Genomic DNA, 7,253 nt, shown 5'->3' on the forward strand with positions numbered 1-7,253 from the left:
GGTCTTAAATATTAAGCTGGTGTAAAAGTAATCGCTTTTTTCCCCATTACTTTCAATGGCAAAAATCTCAATTACTTTTGCACCACCCTAATAAAAAACATTAAAAGTATGTTGATGAGTCCCAAATTTGTATCCCTAGGCTTTCATCTGAGCTGCAGCCTATTACATCTGCCTTTTTGACAACTTCTCTTGAGTATCTAAAAAGCATCTCAAACATAAGATTCTAAAGGTAAAATCTTAATTTCTTTCCCATTTTCACCCAGTTGCTCAAGACAGACACTCAGGATTTATGTTTGGTACTTTTTTTTACTTCATACCCATATCCAATTTACCAGTAAATTCTACAGGTTTGACCACCAAAATATGTTCTGCATCCGACTGCAACCTCACTAAACTCATCAAGGTCCAAGTTGCTGCAATCTCTCTCCTAGGATTCTTTCAACAAACTTCCCAAATGGTCTTCCTGTTCCCACTCTTGCCCTCATCCCCTGCTACCACTAGCAGAATATTTTCCACCCACCAACCAGTGTAATTCTTCAAAAATGTAAATGCTATCCGGTCACTCCTATGCACAAAACTCTCCAATGTTTTCACATAAATTTAGAAATAAAAGCCAGGCTCTCTACCATGGTCTACAAATCCCCAAAACATCTGGACCTTGCTTGCTTTTCTGAACTCATCTCCTGCCACTCTTTACCTCACTCAAGCCACTCACATTCCACTGGTATTCTTGCTTGTCTTCAAAACTAAGCTCATTCCTACCTTAGGCCCTTCATATTCTCTATATCCTCTGTCTAGAATGTTCTACCTATGCCTCAGTTTTTACATGATTAGTTTTTTTTTCATCATTCATATCTATGTTGAGATGTCACCTCTTCAGAGTGCCTTTTCCTGACTATTCTACGTAAAATAGCTCCCTTCCTGTATCCTTTTCCTGGGCTTTATAGTTTTTATTACTCTGCATATTATGTCTTTTATAGGTGTACTTGCGTTTCCTGGTTGTCTGTTTCTCCTACTCAAGAGGACAGAGATTTTTATCTTATTTGTGATAGTATTCTCATGACTTAGAGCCTGGTACATCATAGAAGCTCAATAAATACTTGTTAGATGAATGAATGAATGGGGAACATGGTTGTGTTATCAACAAATGGTTGAGACACTGGTGTTTAGAAAACAAAAATGACTTAGATAAGTGATTCTCAAAGTATGCTCCACAGACCAGGAGTACCACCATCATCTGGGAGCTTATTAGAAATGCAAATTCTGGGCCCCCTCAGCCTAGACCTACTAAATTAGAAACTGTAGATAAAAAGAGTGATCTATTTTTTATCAAGACCTTCCAAAGATTCTGATATATGGTAAGTTTGAGAACCACTGGTTTCAGGGATAGGCCAAACCTAGCTTACTACCTATTTTATAATAAAATTTTACTGGAACACAGCCACTTCCATTCATTTACATGTTATCTATGGCTGCTTTTGCACAACAACAGCAGTACTGAATACTTGCAACACAAACATTATGGCCCACAAAGCCTATAATATTTACTATCCACTCCATTATAAAACAAGTTTGATTACCTCTAATTTAGATCAACACCTTATACCATGTAATTATGGTAAAGTAAACACACACTATTTATCTTCTTTTTTACCCAAATCCCACTGAAACTAAAGAAAAGCTATGACTAAAGAAGGCACCATAACAGACTGAAAAATAGAAAAGGGTAGCATCAGTGGACCAGATTATTTGAGGAATTTCCAGGACACAAAAAACATCTGGGGGAGAGGAGACACCAATGAGATCAGATTAACAGAAGCAAGTATAGAGACTGCACCACAAGATTCAAATAGAGGCTACTGCAAAAGGCAGCAATAGTTTCTAAGAAAACCGCAGATGAGTATTTTTTTCCAAGTAAGCAAGCTAAATCAACCCCGGAGAAAACATTTGGTGAATCATTAAAGGACTACCATCAGAAGATCTGCCCAGTGACCCTTCTCCCCAAAGACCTGCACAGCTAGCTACAGATCTCATTTATAAACAAAGCTGAAAGGCTTTGGGAAAGGCTCGTGGCTTCAGTACTGGAGTCTGAGAAGCAGAGTCCAGCAAGAGTTCCACAGTGACAGCAGAGGCACAGAAAGAAAAGGGAAGTCTGACTACAGCATTTGCCGCCAAGATAAAGTGTCATGTACAGGTCTCTAAAGTAAGAGTTCTGAAATAGGAGACTTCCAGAATAGCTTCAGGGAAAAGTACAAGGTAAGGACAGGAAACCCATGTTTACCCAGTAAACAAACCACTTCCCAGTACTTATGGATTAAATTATGCCCCCCAAAAGATATGTTAAAGTCCTAATCCCTGGTACCTCAGAATGTGACCTTATTTGGAAATAGGTCATTGCAGATGTAATTAGTTAAAATGAGGTCACAAGGGAGTATGGTGGTCTCTCAATCCAATATGACTTGTGCCCTTGTAAGAAGAGAGAGATGGCCGAGTGCAGTGGCTCAAGCCTGTAATCCCAGCACTTTGGGATGCCGAGATGGGTAGATCACCTGAGGTCAGGAGTTTGGGACCAGCCTGACCAATATGGTCAAACCCTGTCTCTACTAAAAACACAAAAATTAGCTAGGTGTGGTGTCAGGCACCTATAGTCCCAGCTACTCAGGAGGCTGAAACAGGGGAATTGCTTGAACCCGGGAGGAGGAGGTTGCAGTGAGCCGAGATCATGCCATTGTGCTCCATCCTGGGTGACAGAGCAAGACTCCATCTCAAAAAAAAAAAAAAAAAGAAGAGAGAGAGACACAGAGAGGAGAACACCATGTGAAGACATAAAGACACACAGACACAGAGAGAAGACGATCATGTGAAAAGAGAGACAGAGGGCCAGGCATGGTGACTCACATCTGTAATCTCAACAATTTTGGAGTCCTAGGTAGCTCAAGACCAGACTGAGCAACATAGTAAGTCCCTGTCTCTACAAAAATAAAAATAAAAAATTAGCCAGGCATAATGGCATGTACTTGTAGTCCTAGCAACTTGGGAAGCTGAGGCAGGAGGATCACTTAAGCCCAGGAGTTTGAGGCTACAGTGAGCTATAATGCACTTCAGCCTGGGTGACAGAGCAAGACCCCGTCTCTTAATAATAATAATAAAAAGACAGAGGCAGAGAAGCTGGAAGAAGAAAATAATCTCCTAGAGGCTTTGGAGGTTGCATGGCCTGACAGTACTTTGATTTTGGACTTTTAGCCTCCAGTACTGTGAAAAAATGAATTTCTATTAGGCCACTTAGTTTTTGATTTGTTAGGGCAACCCTAGGAAACTAATACACTAGACCTCTGGCCATACATTCTACTGCTCCCTCTTCATCACCAAAAGTGGAACCTGAATTAACAGACAATCAAATTATCACCAAATACTTGGGAAAATTAACATCATTAGAAAGGATCATCTGATTCAAATAACAGAATAACTAAAACTTGAAGAAAATTAATGGCAGCAACAGAATAAGACTTTTTAAGTACAATTTATTTGAATGTATTAGAGAGTATATTACTTTAATTAGCAAAAATATGACAGCTATGAAAAACAGAAACAATTGGGATTCTTGGGAATTAAGACTATTATTACTATTTTTTTTTTTCTTAGGGATGAGATCTCACTATGTTTTTCAGGCTGGACTCTGACTCCTGGGCTCAAGTGATCCTCCTGCCTCTGGCTCCTGAGTAGCTAGGACTACAGACCAGCACCACTACACCCAGTTTAGTTACCAAATATTTTTTAAACTATAAAAAACTATCCTGCATAGTAAAACACTGTTTATTAACTTAAAAAAAGAAAAATACTCATGGAAAACAACAAAATACCTTTTGGCATGCAAAAAGGCATGCATATTTAAGAACACATATGAAATATCTTAAATAGAAACAATGGTGGGGAGAATGGGAACAGACATCAAGGATGAAAGTTTTGAAAATAAACAAATGAGCTGGGCATGGTGGCTCTCGCCTGTAGTCCCAGCACTTTGAGAGGCCAAGGCAGGCAGATCACCCAAGGTAGGGAGTTCAAGACCAGCCTGACCAACATGGAGAAATCCTGTCTCTACTAAAAATACAAAGTTAGCTGGGTGTGGTGGTGCATACCTGTAATCCCAGCTACTCAGGAGGCTGACGCAGGAGAATCACTTGAACTCAGGAGGCAGAGGTTGTGGTGAGCCAAGATTGCACCATTGCACTCCAGCCTGGGCAACAAGAGCGAAACTCCATTTCAAAAATAAATAAATAAGTAAAATAAACAAATGAGCAATCCTAAGCCAAAAGAACAAAGCTTGAGGCATCACATTGTCAAGAGATCCTTGGGGTGTTGCTTTGCCAGCCAGAAATCTCTGTGGCTGGTGACACCTTTTCTCAGGATTTTTACTCAGGCCTGCTGGGCTCATTACACCCACTTGGCCTGGCAGGCTGTGCTTGGCTCACATCTCCGGCCCAAATCTCATGCCTCCCAAGGATGAGCCAGGCACAGAGTAGAAAGGGGTGTGTGAATGAGAATGGAGTTCAGCCACTGGGCACAGCCAGGCACATGGACTGTGGCAAGGTGGGCAGCTCCAGGTGCCAGCATGGGTACCAGCTCCCTATGAAGCTGCGTCTGGACCAGGCATACCTCAAGCAGCTTCCACAGCTGACACCAGGGAATGTGGTAGTACCCAGAAGCTTGGAGATGCCAGGAATCTGCAGAGCCACCAAGAGGGTGGCACAGCCCTGACTTGGGGAGCTCCTAGGTCTGGGATCCCCAAAGGGCCACAGCTGTCTCTCCTTCTCTCTTCTTTCTTGTTGCCTGCAACCTTGGGGCATATTTCATCCCTGTTTGTGTTACAGCTTTTTTAGCCCTCCCATTCTGCAAGTCCTGAGTTCTTCTCTTGCATCCAGGAAGAAAGAGGTATGCAAACACGTGGAGGTGAGCAAGGTGAAGAGGAGATTTATTGAGTGACAGAGGAGACCCTGGAGTGGGTAGCTCTTCTCCACAGGCAGTCATCTGATCATCTCCTTGATCTGACTGAGCCCAGGGGTTTTTATGGGCTTCAGAGGGGAGCCCATAGAAAGCATCATAAGTTCCCATCCTGGTTCCTCAGTCAGGCCTCTGGATTCAGGCCATCCCTGGCTCAAACGTGGGGCTTCACTAGGGACCTGCCTCTTCCTGCCCAAGAGCCTGCCTGCCTCCTGCTGTCATCCACAGCACCCAGGCTGTTTGTGCCAAGAGGCAACTGCAGGCCAGTGCCAAGCTGCCTTCAGTAACCCCCCTCACCCTCTCCCATGCTTGTTGATACCCAAAGTCTGAAGGGGGCCGAGGCAGCAGGGGCCTGGTGTGTCAGCAGTGCTCCAAGCATGTGCACCCAGCCAGGTTGTGACAGCATCTGGGCTCAGCCTCAACTTTGCTTCAAGATCAGAGCAGGCACCAAGAGTGGGGAGAAGCCAGGCAGTGGGAGCAGACATCTCCAAGCCTGAGGGAGCAGAGGGGCTTCCTGGGCCCCCAAGAACACAGGTATGCCCAGGTCCACAGCTGTGGCTTGAGTGGCTGTAGCTGTGCCTGGGAAGCTTGAGGTTTCTGCACTGCCAATTCGGAGGGGCATGGGGCTTCTGCCTGTTCCCAGCTCCCACTGGCTCCATGGAGCTCAAAGCCCAGGCCATGCCTCCCCAACTGCAGCTGGTGTCTTTGCAGCCACCACTCCAGGTGGGTGGCTGCTGCCATCAACATTACCTCACTTAAAATTATATTACAAGGCTTTTTATCAGGGTAAACTGTCAGTCAAAAAAAGAACAAAAAAGAAATAGAAAAAAATTATACTACAAAAATATAGTAATCAAAATAGCATGGTACTGGCATAAAAATGGACACATAGATAAACAGAACAAAATAGAAAACTCAGAAGTAAAGCCATGTACCTCCAGTCAACTCATTTTTAACAAAGTTGACAAAGGTAGAAGAATGAAATTGAACCCCTATCTCTAGCCATATACAAAAATTAACTCAAGATAGGTTAAAGACTTTAAGACCCAAAACTATAAAAATCCTAGAAGAACACCTGTGAAAGACTCTTCTGGACATTGGCCTAGACAAAGAATTCATGACTAAGGCCTCAAAAGCAAATGCAACAAAAACAAAACTAGACAAATGTGACTTAATTAAACTGAAAAAGCTGCATTGCAAAAAAAAAAAAAAAAAAACTTAACAGAGTAAACAGGCAACATACAGAATTGGAGATAATATTTGCAAACTACATATCCAACAATGGACTAATATCCAGAATATACAAGGAGATCAGCTAAAAAAACAAAAAACAAAAAACAACAACAAAAATAAAACCATTAAACATTAAAAAGTGGGCAAAGGACATGAGCAGACATTTTTCAAAAGAAGACATACAAGTGGCCAAAAAGCATATGAAAAAAATGCTCACATCACTAATCATCTAATCATCAAAAAAAGGCAAATAAAAACCACAATGAGATATCATCTTGCACCAGTCAGAATGGCTGTTATTGAAAAGACAAAAAATAACAGATGTTGTCAAGAACGTGGAGAAAAGGGAACACATACACACTGTTGGTAGGAATGTAAATGAGTACCTCTATGTAAATCAATACAGAGATTTCTCAAACAACTAAAAATAAAACTACCTACCATTCAATCCAGCAATCCCACACTGCATATATACCCACAGGAAAAGTAATCATTATATTAAAAAATACTTGCACTCAGATGTTTACAACAGTGCAATTCACAATAGCAAAAATATGAAATCAACCAAAGTGTTCATCAGTGGATGCTTGGATAATGAAAACGTGGTATCTATATACCATGGAATACTACTCAGCCATAAAATTATATCTTTAGCAGCAATATAGATGAAACTGGAAGCCATTATATTAAGCAAAATAACTCAGAAAGTCAAATACCACATGTTGTCATCTATACCTGGGAGCTAAATTATGTGTACACAGGGACATAGACTGTGGAGAAATAGACTCTGGAGATTCAGAGGAGTAGGAGGAGAGTAAAAGATGAGAAATTAATAAGTACAATGTACATTATTTGGATGGTGGTTATACTAAAAGCCCAGACTTCACCTTTATGTAACATATCCATTTAAGAAAACTAACTTGTATTTCCTAAATTTATACAAATTAAAAATGAATGAATGAAGGAATGAAACAAGACACATGGGCAAATTATAAAACTGTGCTATGAATTAAGATGGTGTG

The sequence above is a fragment of the Macaca thibetana genome, chromosome 3, assembly GCF_024542745.1.
Source record: "Macaca thibetana thibetana isolate TM-01 chromosome 3, ASM2454274v1, whole genome shotgun sequence".
In the NCBI taxonomy this organism is placed as follows: Eukaryota; Metazoa; Chordata; class Mammalia; order Primates; family Cercopithecidae; genus Macaca; species Macaca thibetana.